The sequence below is a fragment of the Musca autumnalis genome, unplaced genomic scaffold, assembly GCF_047663935.1.
Source record: "Musca autumnalis isolate F117 unplaced genomic scaffold, ASM4766393v1 scaffold_1, whole genome shotgun sequence".
Taxonomy (NCBI): domain Eukaryota; kingdom Metazoa; phylum Arthropoda; class Insecta; order Diptera; family Muscidae; genus Musca; species Musca autumnalis.
In genome coordinates this window covers 248,721,219-248,745,821 of record NW_027411644.1, presented here as the reverse complement: position 1 = coordinate 248,745,821, position 24,603 = coordinate 248,721,219, and the positions used below count along the sequence as shown (strand labels likewise).

General features: G+C 36.3%; 2 protein-coding genes across 8 annotated transcripts in view; one reads left to right on the top strand and one right to left on the bottom strand.

Moving 5' to 3' along the window:
* Atg16 (Autophagy-related 16) overlaps positions 1-24,603 on the bottom strand; it is a 611,817-nt gene that overhangs the window by 318,021 nt on the left and 269,193 nt on the right. The window lies entirely within an intron of this gene.
* The window catches only part of LOC141389322 (uncharacterized), a 263,625-nt gene that overhangs the window by 24,134 nt on the left and 214,888 nt on the right, over positions 1-24,603 (top strand). Inside the window, exon 2 of the mRNA XM_073960675.1 lies at positions 7,408-7,432. The gene's annotated coding sequence lies outside the window, so the exon portion shown is untranslated. The remainder of the gene's footprint in view (positions 1-7,407; positions 7,433-24,603) is intronic.

Below are 24,603 nucleotides of genomic sequence, written 5' to 3'. Positions count from 1 at the left end.
ACCGAGGTTTCTAATCAAGGGGTATGAGTTCCTTTTGTCAGATGACGCTTAAGCTAATATAAACGCAAAATTATGAATGAAAAGTTCAAATAAAATTTTTTTTAGTAGTTAACATACCGAAAAAGATCCTCGAAATTATAAACATTTTAAAATTTCCGATTGCCGATAACTCGCTTAATGACTTAGAAATTCGCATGATTTATCGACAAGAAAATAGAAAGAAGCTGATTGAAACATATTTTCTTCGGCTTCAGAGCTGCTTTAAACAGCCCATATCTGAGTTTGGTATCCAGCAAACTCATACAGAAATATGACATTAGCTGATTCATGATCCGTATACGGATCTAACTATATTTATATTGATAGAGTTTGTCTAGCTTGAGACACATATAGGCAACATTAGTATTAACAAGTAAAAAAGTATCAGTCGGCTTTGCCGACAGAGATATATCCTCAGACTATGTGAATTGGAACTTTCATCTACGGACAGATCGAATGTATTTAGGGTTTTTTCAAAATTGTGTGGCACTTTTTGGACATTTGAACTTGCCGACAAAAATGTGGATTAGGATTAAAGTTCAAAAGTTTTGCGGATGGAATGGACCGACATAGTACATTACGGAAGTGGACCTTATTCTGAGAGTCATATCTTTTCGATAGATATCGCGCCCACAAGTCATTTCAGTGGGTTATCGTACACCTGTTGAACTTTTGAGGGGGATGTATCCTAAGGAGAGGACCGATATGGGTCATATTAGAAGTTAAACTAAGTTTGCACAAAATATGACGAAGGCCAAATTTTGGACCAAATCGGTTTATCAGTTCGAGAGTTATTGTGCTCTCCAGCTGCCATAGGAGGTTTTTACAACTTTCGGGCTGTTTTCCCAAGAAGTATGGATTTGCCACTGAAAACAACTGTTACCGTCGTAATTGAGACAGCGATTGCAAGTTGCTTCAACCGAAATCAAAGTTAGTCAAGAGCAGGTCTTAAAGTGAACATATCCGAAATTTTGTGTGGGAGGTACCCGAAGGAATGGACAAATATAACCCATATTCAAACGTGATCTATATTTGGTAGATATATTAGGATGCGTCAAGAGTTATCGTGCGCACAATTTTCCAAACATTTTTGAACTTTTGTGGGGGAGGAACCGGAAGGAGTGAACCGATATGGCTTATCTTCGAACTTAAACTAAGATTGGACAAAATATTATGAAGGCCAAATTTTGGATCGTATCGGCAGATCCGTTCGAGAGTTATCTTGCGCTCCAACCACTACAGACGGTGTCGTAGGGGTTTTATGAACCTTTCAGGCTATTTTCTTAGGAAGTATGGTTTTGCCCCGGAATACAAGTTGTTACAACAAAAATCAAAGTGATTCGAGAGCAGGTCCTAAACTGAACTTATCCGAAATTTTGTGTTGTTTGGTACCGAAGGAGTGGACCGATTGAGTCCATATTGGAACCTCATCAAAGTGTGGTAGACATTTCACGAGTTGCAAATTATGGATCAAATCGGTTGCTTCCTTCAGGAGTTATCGTACGTAAAAATTTTCCGAACATTTACGAACTTTTGTGGGCGAGGTACCGGAAGGAGTGGACCTATATAAACCATCACCGAACTTAAACTAAGTTTGGACAAAATAATAAAAATGTTGGACCGAATCGGTTGATCCGTTCGAGAGTTATCGTGCGTTCCAGCCAGCCAGACAGACAGACGGACGGACATTGCTCAATCGACTCCAAATTGTCTGAAACACATTTCGTCGAAACATACTTGGGGTCTAAAACAATTATTTCGATGAGGCACATTTTGCCCGTATGAAAGTGTATATACCCTCGTTAGCATAAATGCTGAGGGTATAAAAATATCCATTTAAAAAAATTTAACTGTCAGAGTCAAAATTCGATGTTGGATAGTTTTTTTCCCTATAAATCCGTCAAAAAAATAGTTTAAGTCTCTCGCTTAAGTACAAGCCTTTTATGTGTATAATAATCCCACAAAAACATATGAAGATCAGATCATTCGTTTTTGAGCTACAGTGAGCACCACATTCCAAAATGCCATTTTGAGAAAATCGCGGTTCAAATTTCGATGTTACATACAAATCAAAATGAATTTTCTCTTTCTAACGCTCATATTTCAGCTAATTTTTGGCCGATCGACTCGAATTTGCAACATATTCTATTCTAACTGTACTTTCAAATGAGCCAATAAAGAACATTTTCGATTTTGTAAAACTTGTAAGTGGTTATAACCAATTAAGGAGTCGTCTGTGATAGTTTTTAAATTTTTCTCAACATGTTGGGTATGCGGCCCCAGTTAAGGCGGTTCAATTTTTTCTGTGGCAAATCTATACGCCCTGTGAAATTTTATATATCGCACTTCATTAGATAAATGTATATGCGAAATTATGTCAGTTAATTGAAACTCCAAACTTTTCCTATAGTCCTGCTTGGTAATCCCATTTTTCAATGTTCACAAATACTATGGTGAGTTTTATTCCTACATCATTAGTAATTGCTCTTCTATATCAGAAGATTTTTATTTTGGAGTTTCAATTAACTGACATAATTTCGCATATACATTTATCTAATGAAGTGCGATATATATACTAGTTTCCAAGCTTTGCCTTCGTGTGCCACAACAACAACATCCTAATACACCTGAAGATCGGCTTTACCACCCGTGAAACGTAGTGTAATGGTTGGATGCGTGGGACTTCGGTAGACTCCTAATTTTTCAATGTATCTCTAAAGGCCTTACAGCTCAACTCGAAAGAGAATTAATTATATATAAGCATTTTAATTTTACCGATATTTGTCGGTAGCTCGAAAAATGAGTTACAGAATTCCACTACTGATAGGTTTATATGTAACTTAAATAAAAATTTCAAAATTTTTATTATGAAGTACCTTCTGCCACACATAATACTCCCACAGGTATTGGGACAATATCTATTGTATATTCTTACCACTGACAAACACATTTTCAAAATAAAAATAAAAAACTTTCCGAAATGATGTCAACAAATTAGATTCCAATAACAATAACAACTCTCAACTGCATCTACAAAAGAAATATATGTCCAGTTTTTTTTTTCTTCAAAATGCACACACATCACCTCCCATCCACCACACATATGATTAAGGCTAAATTGTCATCATTTAAGTGGCATATTAAAGCATATTTGCAGTCATATAACACAATTCTCATAAAAATGGAAACTTGCAGGCCGTCCCGACTAAAGAACACCACAGCAGCAACAACAAAAAACCGAACATATGTCAGAACACGATGATGACTGGGTTAGTAAATATATAGGAAAAAAAACTAAAACTAAGCTAGAAAACCATTATATTTGGGTCATGATGGTTCTTTGCCAAAGACCAGCAACACAATATTCCTCAGAAGTAACAGCAAAAAAGAACAAAATCGCATGTATAGATACATCATCGTGTATTTGTGATTTTTGCTTTGTTACAGCTCCTATTTTTTTCTTTGCAAGCTGCAATTGCTACCTTTAAACACGCTTTGAAGTTGTTTTTATTTTTTGTTCTTGATGCCTTCAAATTACGTTTATTTTCTAATGGATCTCTAAATAATAGTCATAACCCAAAGCAGCAGAGACATAAAAACGACAGACACTCTCTAACCTAACAAAAATTCTTCCCAGGCCTTTTGGGAAATGTGGGATAGACAAAAAAAAACCAAAACATAAATGTTATGAAGAACATGGTTTTTAGACAAATGTTATCTCAATCAAAAGCACATTTGGACAATTTGACCGCGGACATGTGGCAAATAGGCGGCACATATGTTCCGAGGCAGGCGAGAAAAGGAGAGAGACGAACAATAGCAGCCAAGTAAATTGGCCCATCAACAACAACTTTACTTTAAGTGGAGTCAAAGTTGGCCACAAATGTGGTAACATGAACTGTTTGTTGCTGCAAATAAAACGAACTGAACAAGACGTTGGTTGTCCAAAGGTTCCTCATAGCTTTCCTGTCTTGTCTTGTCTTGTCTGAAAATAAGATTTTAAATTTGTTGTAATGGACACCCGCCCCAAATAATATTAAATAGATTGAAAAGTCTCCTTTTAGTTGAGTTTTAAAAAAGAGAGCTTTTGCATCTTGAAAGCAGGTTGATTTTCGGTTTTTGCCAGTTGCATGTCATGATATTTGCTAATGTTAACGATTTGTGTGTCGGACACGTTTTTCATTTAATCATTTTAACAGCCTGCACAAATATTGTGTGCTGCGGTATTGGCCCCGCTATTGGTATTAATGTGGGAGTATTAACGTCAAACGAAGAACAACAGCAACAAAATAAATACACCAAAAACTTTGATAGATTAGACGAGGATGTGTTTAGAAGTTTCAGTTATGAATGGGGTTTTGTTGCAGTGGAAGAAGTGTGAATAGGCTAGGCAATTGTAAGTTACATTATTATAATTCAATTCAAAGCCTAAGTATGACAGATATGTTGCGATGGGATACTTAGGTTGACTTTTAAAAATGTAGATCGAAAGTAGATCGGAAGAAAATTGGCTGAGATAAGGGCGTTAAAAGGGGGATACGGTCGTCAAACATTAGAAAGATAAAAGCAAAACTAAAACTTATGTAGAAAACCATATAATTTTGGGTTATTGTGTTCTTTTCCAAATATAATAAAATTGTTCCAAAAACATAGCAGAAGGCACAAGGGAGACTTCTCTCCTCAAAAGTAACAGCAAAAAAATAGCATGTATAGATACTAAAGCGACCAAAAAACAAACATGACTGAATAGCTAATGCCATTGAGAATTTTATTTTTTCTTATGCAAATGGAATCTTTTTCTACATTATAAGGTATATACACTAGGGCGGCCCAAAAAATTACATTTTATGCTAACGAGAGTATATACAATTTCTTTCTGGTAAAATGTGCCTCATCGAAATAATGGTTTTAGACCCCATGTATGTTTGGACGAAATGTGTTCCAGACAATTTGGAGTTGATTTAGCCATATCCGTCAGTTAATCTACCAGTCTGGCTGGAGCGCACGATTACTCTCGAACGGATCAACCGACTCGGTCCAAAATTTGGCTTTCCTAACATTTTGTTCAAACTTAGTTTAAGTTCGAAGATGGGTTATATCGGTCCACTCCTTCCGGTACCACTCCCACAAAAGTTCGGAAAATTTGTGCACACGATAATACTTGATGGAAGTAACAGATATTTTACAATGTTTAACTTTCGTAATATTTTGTCCAAACTTAGTTTAAGTTCGAAGGTGGGCCATATCGGTCCACTCCTTCAGGTACCTCCCCCACAAAAATTCGAAAATGTTCGGAAAATTTGTGCGTATGATAACTCTTGAAGGGAGTAAACTATTTGGTCAATACTTTTCACGCCGTGAAATTTCTAGCAGACATAGATTAGGTTCCAGTATGGACTCTGTCGGTCTAATCCTTCGGGTATGTCCCACACAAAATTTCGGAAACGTTCAGTTTAGGACCTAATCTAGAACGCTTTGATTTTGTTACAATAATTTGTATTCGCTGCCCCTAATACGACGGTACAAGTTTAATCAAGGGCAAGTCCATACTTTCTGAAGAAATAGACCAAAAGGTGTAAAAACCCCATGGGTAGTGGTTGAAGCACACAATAACTCTCGAACGTATCAGCCGATCCTGTCCAAAATTTGGATATCGTTATATTTTGTCCAAACTTAGATTAAGTTTCATGATGAACCATATCGGTCCACTCCATCAGATACCCCATAAAATTTGGATAATGTTCGGAAAATTGTACACACGATAACACCTAGGGGAAGTAATCGTTTTAGTCCAAACTTTGCACATCGTGAATTTTCTACAAGACACACATGAGGCTCCAAATATGGACTCTATGGGTCCACTGCTTCGGGTATAACATTTCTGGAAAAAATTCAGTTTAGGACCTGCTTTCGAATAGCTTTCATCTTTGTTGTAACAATTTGTATTCGCTGTCCCACTTATGACGGTACAACCTTCACAGAGACAAGTCCAAACTTCCTGAAAAAATAGTCCGAAAGCTGTAAAAACCCCTATGGCACCATGTGTAGTGGCTGTGGCTTTCGAATGGATCAGCCGATTCGGTACAAAATTTGGCCTCAGTAATATTCTGTCCAAACTTAGTTAGATGGCCACTATTGGTGCATAAGCCATAAGCCAGAAACATTTCCCTCGAACATCTGCGAAGAGATAAGAAGGGTCATCTCTCATATCTGTTTGTTTATTAACTGACACTTGACATCAACTATATCGCCTAGTGTGAAAATAAGTTTGTCAATATAATCGGAAAATATGACCAGCATTATATCCACGCTTTTAGTAATATTCTAGTCAGGGCACCATACACTGATACTCTGCGAGAAAAACGACCATGCTAACCACTGTACCAAGGAGATTAAAAAACACGGCTTAATTATGGTGTTGTGTTGGCTACTGGTACCTCCCTAACAATAGTTATTTGTTGCCTCTTAATTTTATTTTTTAACCAGACAATATATTCATTAGAGTTCTCAAAGATCGAACATTGGTGGCGTTTTTTTTTTATTGGGATAACTGTTACAATTTAGTTTTTTTTTTTTCAAATATTCTGGCTTATTCCCATTGCTGTTGTTTTAATATTTTAAAACAACTAATTTATTAGTGGAAAAAATTAAAATATTAAAACAACAACAATGGGATTAAGCCAGACTATTTTGAAAAAAAAAAAAACAAAATTGTAACAGCAATCCCAATAAAAAAACGCCACCAATGTTCTATTTGAGAAACACTGGCCTGACTTGTTATGGCTGTAATAACTAACCAACAACATTTTGTTATGTTGCCTTCGTTGTAATTCAACGAAACATAACAGTGGAAAAGGCTTGGTTTATTTTGCAAACACTTTCGTCGGTGATTTGTGAGGTTGACAAAGAAAAACTTCTCATTGAAGTTTTTTCTTTGCTCACCTTTATACTTCGAGCTGACGATTGATGTTTGGGTACAAAAAGTTTTTTTGTTGAAGAAGTTATTGAAAAATAACTTCGGTGGAGAATATCCAACAACAAGAAACAAGGAACTGATGAGATCCTGTGGCGAGGATCGAAACTAGTCTTTCCTGCCTTACCCCTTGGCGAACAGTGCCAAACTTGTTCCACTAATAAATGAGTTGTTTTAAAATATTAAAACTACAACAATGGGATTAAGACAGACTATTTTGAAAAAAAATTCCCAAAGATCCTTTCGTCTAAGGTAAGTACGTTTCTGTTACAGAAGGGTTGCGTATGGAGACGATACCACTGTCTAATCATAACTTTACACAAAATTATAAGATTACCAAATTATGTTTAAAAGCCATTCTTACCACGTTTTAACAATCATTTTTTTATTTTCAGATTCTATAAAAAAAAACAACAAGTGGTAAGTAATATTGAAAATTTTATTAGTGAAGAAAATTTAGCATTGTTCGCCAAGGACTAAGTCAGGGAAGACTATAGTTTCTATTCTCGCCACAGAAATTGAAAATGTTTATTTATAGAAGTTTGATGCCGAAAAAGCTATTCAAGTGATTTCGTATGGAATCTTTTTCACCATTCCCGCACATTTTTTACAAGACCGCCAAAATATCCAATTTATATTCACATCCTAATCATGATAACCTTCCTTACCAATTCAGAAGAATAACATTGAAATGCAAAAAGAATGGTAAAGATGACATGCTTAAGATCTGAAAATGATTTGGATCATAAATGTTGCTGGAAACAATTACAAGGTCTAACCAAAATACTGGTATTTAAAATTTTTCAATGTAATCCCCCTCGGATATAAAACACTTGTGCCAGCGTTTTCCAATCCTCGAAATATTTTGAAACGCTCATATGTTAGGATCAGTCTAATAACGCTTCTGTATAATAGCCCTTCTACAGGAATGGCATTTGCATTTACTCGCAGATAGTTAACTATTCTAGAAATGTTAATAGCCTTATTAAGGAAAACTGGGCCGTCGAAAGGTTCCATTTTTGTTTTTCCGTTTTTTTTTCGGGTTACATTAAGACCTCTCGGTCTGGCCAAGTTACAAGCTATTTTAAGAGCCGTTTTGGCCCATCTACCCAGGAGGTTTGGATTATTTCCCTTTAGAAGTATTATGCCGTCGTCTGCATAGCAGACTGGTTCAAATCCTTCCTCGGTCATTTAGGGTAGTAACCCACAGTAGAGGTGCGAAGATCCCCCTGTGGTTTTACTTGGTCAGCTTTGTCTCTTTTAACGTATGTAGAAGGCAGTTGTTGAAATCGCCTTCTCTGTCTATGCAGACTACTGTGTTCAAATGTTCCTATTTGGTGTTCTACTTCGTGTAATGCAGTTTCCACTGATCTGCCATTTTGAATAAGAATGAGGTTAAACAAGTAAAAAAAGTATCAGTCGGCTTGACCGACAGAGATATACCCTAAGCTTAAAGAAAAGAAGTAACACACAATACTTCTGACGTCTATATAATACGATGCACAACGTTTGGACCAAATCGGTTTTTCACTTCGAGGGTTGTCTTACGTACTACCCAGATTAGTTGGTACCGGCAGGATTTTTGGAGCTATTGGGACATTATCTCAAGAAGTAACGACTTGCCCCTGAAAAAAACGTGTACCGTCGTAATTTCCCCATTACGCATACAAGTTGTCACAACATAAACCAAAGGGATTCGAAGTCCAAATTTTGGACCGATTCGGCTAATCCGTTCGAGAGTTATCGTGCGCTCCAGCCACTACACATGGTGCCATGGGGGTACATTAAACTTTTTTGATTATTTTCTCAGGAAGTATGGACTTTGTCCTGAAAAATGTCTGGAGGCAGTGAATACAAGTTGTTACAAAAAGAAGCAAAACGATTTGAGAGCAGGCCTTGAACTGCAATCTTCACAAATTTTGTGTGGGAAGTACTCGAAGGAGTGGACAAATATAGTACATATTCGATCCTGATCTATGTCCCGTAGAGATAATACGATACGAAAAGTATGGACCAAATCGGTTACTCTCTTCAAGAATTATCGTGCGCACAATTTTTCTGAATATTTTCAAACTTTTGCGGGGGGAGGTACCTGAAGGAGTGGCCCGATATCTTCGAACTTAAACTAAGTTTGGACAAAGTATTATTAACGCCAAATTTTAGACCTAACCGGCAGATCCTTTCAAGAGGTATCGTGCGCTGCAAATACTACACATGGTTCCATTGGAGTTTTTTAAAACTTTCGGACTATTTTCTCAGGAAGTAGGGACTAGCCCCTGATAAAACCTGTACCGTGGTAATGGGGACTGCGAATACAAGTTGTTACAGCAAAAATCAAAGCGATTCGAGAGCAGAACTTTTGAACTTTTCCCAAATTATGTGTGGTAGGTACCCGAAGGAGTGGACGGATTGAACCTCTGCCAAGTCTGATAGAAATTTCACGATGTGCAAAGTATGGACCAAACCGGTTATCGTGCGCACAAATTTTTCGTACATTTTCGAACTTTTGTGAGGGAGGTACCGGAAGAAGTGGACCGATATAACCGATCTTCGAACTTAAGTTTGGAAAAATATTACAAAGGAAAAATGTTGAACCAAATCCGTTTATACGTTCGAGAGTTATCGTGCGCTCCAACCAGACAAACATACAGACGGACATTGCTAAATCGACTCCAAATTGTCTGAAACGAATTTCGAAACTGTTATTTCGATGAGGCACATTTTTGGTCGTATTAAGATGTATATACCCTCTAGAGCCTAAAGGTTGAGGGGTATAAAAATCGGGCGATAAGTTTTTGAATTACGTAACTTATCTCACCCGTTTGGGAACAAAGACTACCCTTGCATATTGCGTTCCAACCCACCAAAAAGAAAAAAACATGCATATCATTCAACGAAAAGTAGAATCTAACAGCACCTATTTATATGGATGAAGCCCCCCTTCTAGGGAAATTAATTTCCCTCATCATTTCATACCACCTCTCGTCTATCTGTACATGTCCTGTTTTCACAAATATTTGGCTATTATTTTTCGTTTGGTCATATCACTCGATGCCCCACCACCAGCAGCATCATTAAAAGCTAGCACACGTATGAGGAGTTGAGTCAAGTTAGAAGTCTGTTCAACTTTAACCATATATTATGTTGGTCAGGTCGTATATCACAAAGCAAAGGGGCAAGCAAACAAAAGAAAAATCCCATGATTCCCTAGGAAGAAAAAAAAAGAAATGCCAAAATAAAAATAGCACTGTGTCTCTCCGTTGTCTAATAACAAATAAAGACTTCAAAGTGGAAATGGAATTTTTTCCAGCATTTAGGGTCACAGTCAATGAATGGTGTTTACTTTCTAGTAGTTGTTGTAGTAGAGACAAAAGGAGGTTGCTATGCTAAAAAGCGAAATTGTTTGATAGCAGAAGAAAAAGCCTGAAGCGGCAGCTATAAAATCAACAACAACAACCATTATGACCCAATGGAAATTGACGACATAATCAAGTTAGCTGAACAAAAATTTCTTTTGTTAACCAGCTGGCTGGATGGCTAACTGGTTGGTAGGTTGGTTTCCAAGCTGTCCCTGTCTCTTGCTTTGCATTTAGCTATTTCCAATGTATTGCCTGGCTTTGAACCATCCTCGCTTTGTACAACGGCTTTTCAATTATAAGTAAAATAATGATTGCGATGACTACGTTTCTGTTTTAACTTCGTCGTCCCTCCATTGAAGATCTGCAGAAATACGGAAAACCACAAATAATTCTCACGATTCGTTTTCTAAAAGCCAAGGTGCAAGGGAAGCCGCGGCGTAGGAGTACCCACAATTGTAGGATTGTTGGCCTTTTTGAAAAATTTAATACAAGTGAATCTGGGTTATTTGGGCGTAAGTGAAATTACAATTGAAACTTGCAACGGCAGCAGCGGCATAAGAATAAGTGAAACTTTTGCTTTTTTCCTATCTATCCATCTATCTACAGCTTAGCCAGGGACAGATATAAGCAACATGGAAATCTATTCATCTCACCCTCAAAGCAAATCTCAGTAGAAAATTATAGCCTATCATGAAAGATCATCACCACCACTGTGGCTCGGTTGAAAAATACATTTCCATAGATTACCATAAAACGGAATGAAGATCACCTCCATCCATCCAGCAACTCCACAATGCTGATGGTCACAGTCATGCTCATCATTATCGGAGTTGATGATGTTGTTGTTTGTTGTTGGTGGAATAGCTGGCCACCATAACACTATCATTATTTCAAATGTCAAGTGTTTGCTTTGATTTGTAAAAACATGGAGAAGGGGAGGTGGTGTAGGAGTAGCAGAGGGGCAGCTATATTCTTGAATTATACAAAATTGTTTTAAATTACCGCACCAAAAGTTTGACTATGACCGACATTTACCCAAAAACAAAAATTTCACTTATCCGCAATTCCAACAATGTTGTTAATGTTGTTGTTGTCGTTGCTGTCTTGCTTGGCAAGTGGGCGTCATTAAAGCAAAAAAATCCCAATTTTTATTTATTCTTGAGAATTGTAACTGAATATAAATTGCGTGACCGTAATTTTGTTTTCTCTTGTTGTTTAATATTTGTCACGCAGATTTCTCATAGTTATACTTCTCTTCTAATAATACGAAGAATGAAATTGGGTCAATATCATGAAATACCACCGCCACTAGGCTAAACTTACCCATAGACGAACGTTTTCTTGCTGCTAATTGAAACTATTCTCTCACAGCAGAACACAAGATCATGTGTATGTGAGCGTGATGGTGTAGCTGGGCTGCACTTTCATGAAAGTTATTTTTAGTACCTCCGGCCAGCACCTTACTCGCTGATGTGTGTAGGTCAGTAATGCGTTAATTGTGGTGACTACATTGAGGAAATGCTCAAACGAAATGAAAGTCACACCACCGCCAACAGCAACCAAACCAGATGACCAGACAGCCAGTCATGGGTTACACAGTTTGTAGAGTAATTAAAAAAAAAGAACTTACCTGCAAAGAAAAGTAAGAAAGAAAAAAAACATATTAAAAATATTTTTTTATTTCATCTTAAACAAGTCTGGATAACTTAATAATAAGCAAAAATAAACGAAGCGACAAAATTAAAAAAGAAAATCCATAGAAATGGTTATCACTCACATTCATAGACAAGTTCGACAAGTTAAACAAAATAAGTTTTACTATTTTAATTAGTTGTGGATTATCATGGAAAGTTAGTGTCTAGAGATCTCACACACACACAAACTAACTTATGTTGTTGTTATTAGACAAAAAATGCAATTTAGCATAAAACGGATACGCGCTGCTAAAACACCTATCATTCAAAATATGTAGCTTGCCAGAAAGTTTGTTTCTTAAGTCTTGCGTTTGTTTTTATGAATTATGTTAAAGATTGAAGAGATGTGTGCGTGTTTAATACCGGAAAACCTGGCTATTTATGTATATCTTTGCTTTGGATTTGAAATTGGTTTGAATTCATGTTAAAATGAAGAATTTATTGGAATGGAAAGTTGAGTTTTGTTTTCCTCTAAAAGTGTATTGAGGCAGGTGTAAGTTATCACCCCAGTTGCTAAAACAAAGGATTAGACTGTCTGGTAACTGCACATTTTGTTTGTTTATTTGTATCTCCATGAATAATAGGACCATCTGAACTTCTTCAGTTTTTCAATAAAAATAACTTTTGTTATACCCTCAGCATTTATGCTAACAAGGGTATATACGGTATATACACTAGAGTGACGCAAAAAAACAAAAAAAAACTTTTTTTTTGGAAATCCTACACCCCAACTTTTTTCAATTTAATCCAAAAACCTTATATATGAAATTTTATGGCGATCGGTTAAGGTTGACCAGTGACAACCTAACGATCTTTGTTTCCATAATACTTTGTATGGGGCCAAAGGTGAATTTTGACGAAAATACACCTTTGGACCCGTACAAACTACTATGGAAACAAAGGTCGCTAGGTTGGCACGGCTAACCTTAACCGATCGCCATAAAATTACATATAGTCGGTTTTTGAATCAAATGGAAAAAAGTTGGGGGGTAGCTCTAATATACACTTTCATACGGGCAAAGTGTGCCTGACCGGAAAACTTCTACCATACATAGATGAGGTTCGAATATAGTCACTATCGGTGCACTCCTTGGGGTATCTACCACCCAAAATTTCGAAAAAATGCAGTTTAAAGCTCTCGTTATTTTTGCAACAAGCTGAACTCACTGTTCCCATTAGGGGAAAGTCCATACTTGCTGAGAAAATAAGTTGTTAAACCCCTATAGCACCATTTGTAGTAGCTGGAGCTCACGATACATTCGAACTGTTCAACAGATTAAGCCCAAAATTTGGCCTTCGTAATATTTTGACCAAACTTAGTTAAAGTTCGAATATGGGTTACATCGGCCACTGGAAATTGACGTTAAAATGGTGTGCACGATAACTCACAAAGGCAGCGACCGATTTCTGAGAGACATAGACTAGGTTCAAATATAGACCATATCGGTACCCAACCTAGCACACAAAATTTTGGAAAAGTGCAGTTTAAGCGCTGCTCACTCAAAAAGCGCTTTGATGTTTTTTTTTTTTTTTTTTTTTTTTGGTTGCAACTTGTTTTCGCCCTCCCATTACGACGGTACAAGTTCTTCAGGGGCAAGTCCATACTTCTTGAGACATGTGTAGTGGCTTCAGGGCACGATAACTCTCAAACGGTTCTTCGTAATATTTTGCCCAAGTGTAGTTTAACTTCGAAAATGGTCCATATAGGTCTTCCCTAAGGGTACCTTCCCCACAAAAGTTCAACATCTTCAGATCTTACAGATTTCAGGTCTTCTATGAGAGAAATACTGATGTTTTAAAAGAAGTTATTTTTATTTCAAAAAAAAATCTTTTGGGTTTCGGAAAGTAGTAATATCTGTCTTTTTTGATAATAATACCTTTTGGTATTTTTGAGAAGACATGTTGGTCCTTTCTCTGAAGACATTTTGGTTTTCTTTGCAAAGACCTGTTGTTCTTCTATGAAAACACATTTTGTTCTTATATGAAAAGACCCTTTGATCCTCTCTGAGAAGCTAGTTTAGATTTCTGTGAGAATACTTTTTAGTAGAAGTAGACGACTTTTTGGTCTTCCATGTGAAGCCATTGCGGTCTTCCATGAGAATATCATTCGGTCTTCTGTGAGAAGAAATTGCAGTCCTCTCTGAAAAGAACTTTTGTCCTTCTGTCATAAGACTTTTTGGGTTTTTAAGACGAGACGTTTCGTTCTTCTAGGGAGGACCTTTTGGTCTGCTATAAAAAATCACATGGTCTTCTATGAGAAGACCTTCTGGTCTTCTCTCACAAGGCCTTAAAGTCTCCTCTGAGATGACTTGCAATTTTCTATGAGAAAATATTTTATTTTTCTATGGGAAGACCTTTTGGCCTTCTATAAGAAGGAACTGCTACTCTTCTATGTTAAGACCTTGTGGTCCCAGAAGAAGAACTTTTGCTCATCTCGAAAAAGATATCATAGTCTTCTTTGAGAAGACTTGTGGTCTTCTATGAGAAGATCTTTTGGTCCACTCTTTTAAGATCATTTGGTCTTCTAAGGCGAGACTTATGTTTTTTATGGAAGACATTTTATTCTTCTCTGAGAAGACATTATGGCCTTCTACAAGGATATATTTTCCGTGAGAATACTTTTTGGTCTTTTGGTGCTCTCTCTCAAGACCTTTTGGTCTTCTGAGTCGAGACCTTTTGTTTTTCTATGGAAGACCTATTAGTCTTCTATGAGAAGATCGTAGACCTTCTATGAGAATATATTTTCTACAAGAAGATCAGTTGGTCATCTATGTAAAGACCTTGTGGTCATCTATGAGAAGACCTTTTGTTCCTCTCTCACAAGACCTTATGGTCTTCTCTGGGAAGACTTTTGTTTTTTTTAGAAGATCTTTTGTTCTTCTAACCTTATGGTTATCTCTCCTTAGGCGAAACTTTTTGTTTTTCTATAGGAAAACCTTTTCATCCTCTCTTTGTAGTCCTTTTATTCTCCTCTGGTTCTCCTTGGTCTTCTATGAGAAGATCCGTTGGTCTTATATGTGAATACCTTGTGGTCATATATGAGAAGACCTTTTGGTCCTCTCTCACATGACCTTGTGGTCTTTTGTTCTTCTATGGAATACATTTTTGTTTGCCTTTTATGGAAAGACCGTTTGGCCTCTATGAGAAAATCTATTTGGTTTTTTTATTTGAAGAACATTTGGTACCTACAGGAAGACCGTTTGGTCTTCTATGGGAAGACTGTTTGGTCTTCTATGGGAAGACCTTTTGTTCTTTTATGGTAAGACATTTTCGTCCTCTATGGGAATAGATTTTTGTAATCTGTCATACATTTTAAATGTTGGTCTTATATGAGGAGATCTTCTTTGAGAGGACCTCTTGGTTTTAGTCTACGGCTATTGTCCAGTGAATATATATCTGACATACGAGTCCTAACATCCATGGTTTTGGCTTGTCCTAAATACCATAATGATGGCAGCTACTCCTGCTCTGACAAAATTGACTGAACTTACCCTAGGAACTGACATACATGTGTGCATCATGAATGATCATAACAAATTTAGTTAGGATATGACTAGTTAGTTCGATTTCAAGGGTTAATTCAGTCAATTTTGTCAGAGCAGGAGTAGCTGCCATCATTATAGTATTTAGAGCCATGCCAAAATCATGGATGTTAGGACTCGTATGTTAGATATATTCACTGGAGAATAGCCGTAGACTGTCCCCGCATTTTCACATACAATATCAGGACTCTATGACTTATCCTGATGACGTTATTTTAGTTTATAGTACTGAAATACGTACTTTTTCATAGTCCGATCTGGGTTATCGCTAATTTCCCTATATATATCCACCATAGATATTTCAAAAACAGATTGGATCGAGCACAAATAATCTTCTGAAAGAATTTATTATGAAAAACATCAATAAAATATATTCTGTGACCGCAGATAACGAAAATGGGAATAAAAACGGTAGAATATGGTCCTCAATCATATATAAAAAGCGAAAGCTTCTAGAGATATTAAATGTTATAGCTACAAATTTCTTTTGTTCAGAGACTCATAGTGAAATTTGATTTGGAATATTTCTTCTTTTGACACAACCCCCAAAAAGTGCGGTATTTTTGGAGATTTTAACTCAGTATGGAATAAATTTTAATTAAGAGTTTAAACGTTTAACAAATATTTTCTACCTATAATATCTAATTTTGTAGCCTCATTTTCTTAACAAAGTATTTTACTTAGATATCTAGTTTGTTCTGGGACTTACAATGAAATTTTGTGTAGAATATTTCTTCTTTTAATACCTTTCGTCTAGAACTAAATTTCATGTTACTTTTATGCATCAACTCGAAAAAAGAACAAAACAAATTTATTCAAAAAATATTTGGGTGTTTTGTTGGGAAACTTGATGTATATATTTTCTTGATATATATTTAAAATACATATTTCATTTATTCGGCGACTTATATTAAAATTTGATGGAGATTATTTTTGTCTTTGACGTCTTCTATCTAGAATGAAGTTTTGTGGGACAAAACTTAATTAACTCAGATAAAGTACAACATTAACCCTAAAACGTGATTTTACTTTTGACAGAATCCTGGCGTTTAGGTACGATTTAGAGTTTTGGTGTATTCGGGGACCTATAGTAAAATTTTATGACAAATAATTTTGTAGAATATTTTGATCTGATACGATCACATTTTAAAGGAGTTTTTAAACGTTTTTGAAAAAAGGGCCAAAAGACCCCTCTAGTGACTCGCATGAGGGTTAATTTTTTTCATAGAAAGATACCCCGCATTGTTGTCAGCAATATTGCCAAAAACACTTTATACCTAAAATGCAAGGATTCCAAGGAATCTGAAGTCGAATATTTCAAAACCTGCAGAAATGGGCGGAACTTGCAACGCCTATTTAGTTTACTTCCCGAAGTAAACTTTCAAAACGCCGATACACGTGTCTTCTTTTTTTCGGTCCTCTTTCATAATCTGGTCGAATTACCTTGTAATTTGTTTTGTGTTGTCTAGTGTTATTTGCTAATCCGCTTTCAGATTGTCGGGACAAGAAAAAAATTGTTCCTGCATGTGAGTACTTTGGCCAGAGTAAGCTGCTGCAATCTGTACAGATTTTGGTAAGGTTGATAAATAAGCTTAGCTGCTACAAAGAAATCGTCGGAATTTTATTCATTACTGGAACCGGTCGTATGTCGAAGTGTTCGAAACGTTTACTGCTATACACTGTAGTAGCCAGAGGGCGGTCAATTGGTCTTACATGGAAGTTTAAGTCATTCCATGGTGGCACCAAATATAAACTACTCACTAACATAGTTCTCCCACTGCGAAGAAATATGATCAAATCAAAAACTAATATTACAAATTCTAAACAATTAACAAATTATTATATAGCTGTACTTAATAACAATAACCTATTTAGCTCCTAAAATATGTTTGCTTCAATCATATTATTCTCTACATGTGGTGTCTTAAACACGCCGTTCGGACTGGACGATAAACAGTAGGTCCCATATCATTGAGTTAATATGAATCGGGGTGCACTCATTGATATGAGAGAAGTCTCCCTTGTCCCGCCTGGGATGTTCGTGGAACATTATTATTATTATTATTATAGTGGGGGCCTATACAAAACTAGACTATTGCTCCGAACACCACATGTTTCGGCGATGTCCGGATTTCCGAGTAGAAACAAAAACATATAATTTTCGTAGCCCATGTACACAATTCTCACAATTTTGTCCATACTATCGTCAAAAAATGCCATTATGTCACTCTTTATTTCTTCAGAGTTACTACCAATGTATTAACAGTTTTTTGTATCTACTGAAGAATAAGAAATTTTGAATTACTACCCTTTTGTTGAACAGGTGCGACATGTTCTATGATATAAAATACTACTGTATCATTGTATGACAAGACTCCACAGGTGCAATATATTTCTTCATTTCATCTTCCTCTGGGGTCGGGCGATTAGATAAAAATCTTAAAATACTTTGTAATGATTCCATGGGAGCTAGAGTAGTAGATTATGGATATTTATGGTCCTTTGGTAATATCCAACATTTATGGAATAAAATATAGTTCACAAATACCAAAGCGTAAGTCTTAAAGTCAAACCTACTAAAATAATCCATTTGGGTAGATTCTAATAATGTTTCAAAAATAACTTTTTATTACTTTTTTACTTTGCTTGGCTCTACTACACCATTGAAGGTCGTTATCATGAAAGCCCCTTTCATTGTCTTAAGAAAAATAAGCACCAAACTCATTAAAACCAAATTAGAATACAGAAAATAGAAAGTATTGTTCTGTTAATCTTCAGATAATTTACGAAATCGCTTACTACTTCACACCATCAAATTTTCAAACCATTTAAGAAATAATTGATTTAGTATTCTACACGTATTTCAGTTGTCATTCCACTTCATGCACACTTTTTTAAAAGAGTCTTATAGCTTCTAAATGAACAGAAGCTATTTTTAAACGTCTTTATGGTAGCACCCTAAACCTATATGGAATCTTAATTAAGTACCAAAGCACCAGTTCGAGACAATTAATTACTTTCTTTTTCTACATTTCTGCTCCATATTCTATGTCTCCCTCTCTTAGAGGCTAAACAATGTAGCAATAAAGTGTCCAGCAGCAGCAGTACTTGTGAAATGGCAATAACCACCAACCAACCAACAGCATTAAATAGAACAACAGAAATTGTTTTTTATTTACTGGCCAGTAACATGCATGGGCAAGAAGGAAATAAGAACCTCAGTACTGAGTACTTATAATTAATTGCAAACTGTAGAATGGCAAAAAGTCATTACGACCAGGCCCTAGCGAGCAAACAGGCAAACAACAGGAAGCCAAGTAGAAAGAAGTCTTTATTTTTATTCTAGCGTTCATTCAGCTGGTTGCTGTAAAGAGTTAATTTACTGCAGTTTGTTTGTGTCTTAAGTCTTTTGATTTGATTTAACATCTTTGGGCTATTCCTACACCCAAGTCAGCTAGTCAGTCACTGTGTGTGCTGCTGCTGCTGCTGCTTTTCTCACTGGACATTGAATTTCTAATGTAATCACTTTGGGCACGACAGTTACAGTTAACCAACCAACCGTCATCATTTCGAAACGGTTATTTAAGTTAGTTGGGCTGCTCTTTTTTGTATTTAGTTATTTTTATCATTATTTAGAAGCTTCTTGTCGATTCTGGCCTGAGTAATGATAGAAAGCACACTCTAATTGCCATAAATGATTTGATTTATTTCTATGTAGCGGGGTATAGGAAAGTGTTCTTTGTGCCGAGAATGTTTGGTTTTTTTATTATTTTCCTTTGAAAGTTTTTTTTTTGGGGGAAAATAGTATTTTTTTATTATTAGCATCGCGTGAATTAATATTATAAAAAATAGGTGTGAAATTCTGAGTCAATGAACTTTCAAATTCTAAAACTTATCGGTCTATGTGAAGTTCATGATAATAATTCAATTGTGAAATTTATTTCAATATTATGCTGGCGTCGGTGGCTTTTCGTGGTAAACGACAATGTTTGCCCAAGTATTTGATGTGTTCAAATGATTTCATAAATTTATGAAAATTTTGAGTCATGTCCATCAAATTTATATTATTGCGGAAAAGAGCTTTAAGTGTTAAAGTCTAAATGGATTATAGATTCGATACGGCTGATGTAGCTATAAATTTTTTAGCTTAATCCAGATTTTATTTGTTTCAGAAAAATTAGTTCAATCGGATGATAAATACCAAACAATGGTCCCGATTCTGTTTATTGTGACAAAGTCCAAAAGCTTTCACTCCACAGATCTCCCCAGGCTGTCATATGATAAGGAAACTTCGTGCCAACACATAACACAGTGCGCCATAACTAAATTTAAATTAAATGTGCTTACACCTGGGAAGTTTTTGTGGTTTCTGAAACTACAATGTTCATAGATGAGAAAAAATCGCCGAAGGGATTTTCAAATAAATCGCGGTCAAAGTTCACATTTTTAGTGTTTTTTAGGTTTTCACGATTTTGCTTAGAAACCGCTAGACCTATCGAAATTGGATTAAAGAAAATGTTGTAGCAGGGATAATTCTCTACAAGATTGACATCAATGGTATTTTCGTACGTTTTTATGTCCCTGTATGTAACTTTGAATCAAAACCGCTTACACCTAGGAAGTTTTCGCGGATTCTGAAACAGCAGTGTCCATAGATGAAAAAAATCCAAAAAACAAATAAAAATTGCTTGAGGGATTTTTAAATAAATCGCGGTCAAACTTCACATTTTCAGGTTTATTTTAGGTTTTCGCGACTTTGCTTGGAAACCGCAAGTCCTACCGGAATGGGGCTAAAGAAAATTTTGTAGCTGTGAATATTCTCCAGAAGATTGACCGTTATGATTTGTTCTTAGGATTTAACATTTCTGAGATATAGAAGTTCAGGTCACATTTTTAGATTTTTTTGTTTTTTAGATTTTCACGATTTGCTGAAAACGGTACATTTATCGAAATGGGACTAGAGAAAATGTTATAGCTGTGTAAATTTTATATAAGATTGGTTCTCGTAATTTTTTCCTAGGTTGTACCATTTTTGAGAATATGAGTTTAAGTTGGGAAATTGTAGTCATGACCTAGTTTTATAAGAAGACGATACAGTGAGTAAATAGTCAAAATGTGAGCTTCTATATCTTTAAAATGGTAATACCTACGACAACATTATAAAGAACAATGTTGTAGAGAATTTTCACTGCTTCAACACTTTCTTTAACCCCATTTCAATAGGGATTGCTGTTCCCAAGCAAAATCGTGAAAACCTAAAAAAGGCTCTAAAAATTTGAACTTTAGCCTCGATTTATTTAAAAATCCCTCAAGCAATTTTTATTTGTTTTTGGATTTTTTTCATCTATGGACACTGCTGTTTCAGAATCCGCGAAAACTTCCTAGGTGTAAGCGGTTTTGATTCAAAAAGCCCTCCGGCGATTTTTTTTTTGATTTTTCTCATCTATGAACATTGTAGTTTCAGAAACCGCAAAAACTTCCCAGGTGTAAGCACCTTTCATTTAAATTTAGTTAAGGCGCACCATGAAAAGTTAAGTATACACTTGAAATAAGAAAGGGAACAAATAAAAAATATGAGTATCAGCTTTGCCGACTACGGACAGATCGATTGTATATATTTAGAGTTTTTCAGAATTTTGTGGCCCTTTATATACATTTGAACTTGCCTACAAAAATGTGGATTAGGGTGAAAGTTTAAAAGTTTTGCGGAGGATGTACAATAGTAAATTATGGAAGTGGATCTTATTTTGGGAGTCATGTCTTTTCGATAGATATCGCGTCCACTAGTCATTTCAGTGGGTCATCGTATGACCTTTGGACCAGTATGCCAGTAAGCATAGACTTGTCCACGGATAACATAATATCGCTGCAAACAGGGCCATATCGAACTTTTGTGGGGTAGGTGCCCTAAGGAGAAGACCGATATAGGCCATTTTAGAAGTTACAAGTAAGAAAGGCGTTAAGTTCGGCCGGGCCGAACTTCTTATACCCTCCACCATGAATTGTAATGAAGTAAAATGAAACAATTAGTTTCCTGTTGTTTATGAAGAAGACTAAATACAAAATTTCAGCAATTTCGGCAAAACAATGTTGCTAACCTTTAGACTATTGAAATTCGGGAGGTACCGTTCTATGGGGTCTATGTCAAACGTCGATCTATACCGAGAAATTTCTGACGGAAATTTTTTTAAATACCAAATACCGAAAATCAAGATGTACGCTTCTATGGCGGATATAGGAAGACGTAAACCTGAACTGATAATTATCTTCTGGAATATTTTATAACCCCATGTAAGACTAAATACCAAATTTGAGCCATTTCGGAGGAATATTGAGGCTACAACCTTCAAAATACCGAAAATCGGAAGTATTGTTCTATGGGGGCTATATGAAGCCGTGGACCTATGCCGAAAAATTTCTGCGGGGAAAATTGTATACCCCCAACGAATACTAAATACCAAATTCAAGCCATTTCGGTGGATTATTGTGGCCACAACCTTCAATATACTGAAAATCGGGAGGTACCGTTTTATGGGGGCTATACGAAGGCGTGGACCTATACCGAAAAATTTCTGGGGGAATGTTGTGTACCCCCAACGAAGACTAAATACCGAATTTCAGCCATTTCGGAGGAATATTGAGGCCACAACCTTAAAAATACCGAAAATCGAGAGGTATTGTTCTATGGGGGCTATACGAAGGCGTGGACCTATGCCGAAAAATTTCATATGGAACGCTAAATACCCCAAATGAAGACTAAATACCAAATTTCAGCCATTTCGGAGGAATATTTAGGCCACAACCTTCAAAATACCGAAAATCGAGAGGTACTGTTCTACGGGGGCTATATGAAGGCGTGGACCTATACCGACAAATTTCATGTAGAAAGATTTATATCCCAAATGAAGACTAAATACCAAATCTCGGCCATTCCGGAGGAATATTAAGGCCACAACCTTCAAACTACCGAAAATCGGGAGGTACCGTTCTATGGGGGCTATATGAAGGAGTGGACCCATACCAACAAAATTCTGGGGGAAAGTTGTATACCCCCAACGAAGACTAAGTAATAGATTTCAGTCATTTCGGTGTGATAATGAAGCTAAACCCTTCAAAATACCGAAAATCGGGTGGTACCGTTCTATGGGGGTTATATCAAAACGTGGACCGAAATAGACCATTTGCAATACCAAACATGCTAGGAGTAATATAAACTTCTATACCAAATTACATAGCTCTATCTTAAAAATTGGGAGCTGTATTTTGATTTCAACAGACTGACAGATGGACAGACAGGACATGGTAACTTCGACATAGAATTTTACCCTGATCAAGAATATACATACTTTATGGGTCTCCGATGAATATTTCGAGGTGTTACAAACGGAATGACAAATTTTATTATACCCTCCATATTATGGTAGAGGGTATAATAAATATGGACAAAATATTAGGAGATCCAAAGCTTGGACCAAATTGGTTGTCCCGTTCAAGAGATAGATATGCATACTATTTTAGTGAAATTTTTTAACTATTGGGGGGAAGTACGGGAAGTTGTGAACCGGTATTGCCCATCTTCGAATTGAAACTAAAGTTTGGACAAAATATGGTGAAGGCCAAACTTTGGACCAAATCGGTCGATCAGTTCGAGAGTTATCGTGCTCTCCTCTCGCTACATATGGTACCATAGGGGTTTTTACACCTTCCGGTCTGTTTTCTTAAGAAGTATGGACTTGCCCCTGAAAAAACTTTCCTCGTAATCGAGGCTGCGAATGCAAGTTGCTTCAAAAAAATCAAAGTGATTCGAGAGCATCTCTTGAAGTGAATATATCCGAAATTTTGTATGATAGGTACCCGAAGGAGGGGACAAGTATAGTCCATATTCGAACCTGATCTATATCTGGTAGATATATTAGGATGTGCAAAGTATGGACCTAATCGGTCACTCCCTTCAAGAATTATCGTGCAAACAATTTTTCCGAACATTTTTGAACTTTTGTGGGCGAGGTACCTGAAGGAGTGTACCGATATGGCTTATCTTCGAACTTAAACTATGTTTCGATAAAATATTACGAAATCCAAATTTTGGACCGAATCGGTTGATCCCTTCGAGAGCGTGCGCTCCAGCCACTACACATGGTGCCATAGGAGCTTTTTACTGCTTTCGGGCTATTTTCTCAGGAAGTATGGACTTGACCCAGATAAAACTTGTACCATGGGGGCAGCGAATACAAGTTGTTACAACAAAAATCAAAGCGATTTTAGAGCTCGTCCTAAACTGAACTTTTTTCGAAATTTTGTGTGGGAGGTACACGAAGGAGTGGACCGATAGAGCCGATATTGGAACCTCATCTAAGTCTGTCAGAAGTTTCACAAATACAAATTTTACGAAAGTCAAAGCTCCAGCCAGCCAGACAGACAGACGGACGGACATTGCTAAAATGACTCCAAATTGTCTGAAACGGATATCGTACAAACATACTTGGGGTCTAAACCATTATTTCGATGGGGCACAGTGTATATGTATATCCTCGTTAGCATAAATGCTGAGGGTATAAAAATAAACAATCCGGCTTGATGCATTCACAAGCCAAACCAACCTTGCAACCAAAAAATCATTGAAAAATATTATTTTTGGTTCAGAAATCATAAATGATGCCATTGCAGGATAAAGTCATTCAGAATTTCTTTAAAGTACCTATCCGCTACATACGTCTATAAATGAGATCTTAAGCGGTAACATTTCAATGATCCCAAAAAGACTTCATTAGCCACAAAGTACTTCCCAGAACTATATATTTTACATCTACATTCACCTAACATTAGCTGCTCCATTTTAAAATAATTCTATCTTTCTTTTCTTTCTTTTTTGGAAATAATAAAAACTCTCTTGTGTGGTCTGAGCCCATCACTTTTTTCCATTAATTCATCATATTTTTTTTTATTACATATTTTATAGTTTTCCTTTAAAAGAACATCTCCAAAGAACGCTAAGC